Consider the following 2,500-nt stretch of genomic DNA (forward strand, 5'->3'; position numbering starts at 1 on the left):
ATGAACATTTTACAAACTTTCAAGTGACCAAGGTATAATCACAGCCTTTTGTATCACTTCCATCCTTGGTCACTTTACTAGGTGAACAGATTTGTAAGGCAAGATAAGACATGGCATCAGCTCTTGCTGTTAATGAACCTCTGTTGATATCATATCACCTCGCTCTATATCAATTTCCTTAACGAAATTTAAAGCTCAAGCCTGTTTATTGTTTTCTCCATTATATTTACTCTACCAGGGGTTACTAACTGATTACCGGAATATAATAGCCTCTATCCTTTCCTTATATCAACAGAAAAAAAGAAGAAAATGAAAAAAACTAAAGTATTCTCTCTGAAAATGCCATTCCAAAGAGAAAAGGATGAAAAATAAATTACTATCTAATTTTCACAACTAGATGGGACTAGAAAGGTCAAACTTAATCTTTTTGTTTATACTGTCTCCATATTCTATTTTTCCTCACAGCAAAATTTCCACATATCAAATAAATGAAATTCTACTTTTAATATACATACAAACAAAAAGTTCTCTCAGAGTTATTTGTGCAGTGCAGTAACTGTTTTCATTAATATTTTTGCATTTACTATCATTTCTTCTTTAAAAAGATAGGTGTTTTAGCTATGAGAACACATATCAAAACAAAAAAATATGAAATGCAGACCAGGTAAGCTGTAACTTAAGACTTTCAAATGAACTTGCTCTTAAAAAAAGGAAATATTTGTATTTTGTGCAACAAATGACTGACTTGATTGATGTTTTACAAAATGGCTTATCTCAATAGCTGGAATAATCACATTATATTCTCAGTAAGTAATTAAAATACAGCTTCACGCAAACATCTAATAATATCCAACTAGTTTTAGGGGCAATTTACAAGATCTGTGGAGACTTTCTCTCTTTCCAGTACCATAATCATTCACAATTTTCTGTTCTCTTGGCTTGCATGCAGAGGGCAAAAATGAGCTCTGGTGCAGCATGAAGGCTGCTCTGGGGAGGACTTTCACCAAACGATGAGGAGCAGGTTTTTTAATTGTGACCTTCTTCCACCTGCTTACATTCTTGGAGGCAATTTCTGGTCTCTGAAATGACTTTCCACTATTGAATTCACTCTTACTGATTTCCTTATCCTTTGCCCACTTAAAATGGTTCTCTCTTGACTTCTCTTGATGCAACACTGTTTGTCTAGCAATGTTTGGAGGTGAGGTGGCAACCTTGTGTCACCTCTACTAGTTGAAGTCCTTTCTGTGGTTGATGACTGTGTTTTGTGTGAATTTAGCATTAGGGACTTTAACCTTATCACATGCTTCCACATGTTCCTTACTCCCTCTTCCTTCAGGAGCTCTATGGGGTCCATTCTCTTCACTGCTCTTACATTATCTTTTTTGATGCACTTTTGCACCCTCTTTTGGGTTATATGTTTGTGCTTTTTCTCTGCTGTTTTTTGAGTAGACTTTATCAACTTCACTGATCCTTTTGGTGTGGATGCATTGCCTGATGAAGCTTCTGACTTCAACTCTTCGCTTTTTGGCTGCACTCTGTTGGTAATTTCACTTGTATCAGAGCTTTCTTCCCTAACACTTGTAGATGCTTTGCTTTTCTGCTTCTTACCCGAGTATAAATCTCTTAAAACAACCACTGCTTCTTTACACTTGAGAGTTTTTACCTCTAAGGGTACCTTCTCCACCTGCAATGGATCTTCATAGCTTTTATTAGAAACTATTTTTCCTGGTGAAACATTCACAGATTTTGTCTTGATATATTCCTTGCTTACATTTCTATTACTTGCATAACAGGAGCTGTCATTCCTTTCTACATGAATCTTTGCATTTCTGGGTGGACTACTGAACTGAATCACAATGCCAGACTCCGAATTCTCATACAACTCCTTTCCTACATTCTTCCCAATTAGTTCTGAAGTTGTACTGGTATCTGCCCCAGCGTTCACCTTTCTGAAGATCTTGACCCATTCTTGGCACTCATTCTTATCTTTTTGGGATGTATCAGAGGAACCTTCAGCAAAGCCTTTTAAGTGCTGTCTTACTGTGAATGTTTTTTCTCTTTTGATGAAACCTGGAAGACTCTTACTTTTTGCACAGTATTCTTGGCTTTGAAGATCTCCATATGAATTTATCCCGGTGGAAGCTCTACTTTGTGACATGGCTGGGTCTTGGGAGCTAAAATTCTTCCTGGGAGACAGATGATTCTTTATTTTGGGAGAATCCAAGGCAAAGACCTCCAGTTCATTTTCTTTACCTGGCTCATTAGGACTCTTGTGTTCTGTCTGTCTTTCCTGCACAGCTGATTTGAAGAGAGTGTTGGAAGATGATGTATTAACTGAGTAATTACTGTTCTTCATGCAAAGCTGAGGAGGGACTTGTGCCATGGACTGGATTCTTAACCCCTGCTTCATAGCTTCTGGGAGGTTCAGAATGTGCTTAGGCCCTGGTATCTTAGTCTGGACTGGAATAAGGGTTACAGTGTTAGGAGATGAAAAATGGTT

At 37.4% G+C, this 2,500-nt stretch overlaps 1 protein-coding gene across 5 annotated transcripts in view; it reads right to left on the reverse strand.

The window, feature by feature from the left end:
* Positions 1–2,500, reverse strand: part of LOC119583516 (KAT8 regulatory NSL complex subunit 3-like) — a 32,220-nt gene that overhangs the window by 8,356 nt on the left and 21,364 nt on the right. The gene's annotated exons all lie outside the window — the stretch shown is intronic.

The sequence above is a fragment of the Penaeus monodon genome, chromosome 17 (genome assembly GCF_015228065.2).
Source record: "Penaeus monodon isolate SGIC_2016 chromosome 17, NSTDA_Pmon_1, whole genome shotgun sequence".
Classification (NCBI taxonomy): domain Eukaryota; kingdom Metazoa; phylum Arthropoda; class Malacostraca; order Decapoda; family Penaeidae; genus Penaeus; species Penaeus monodon.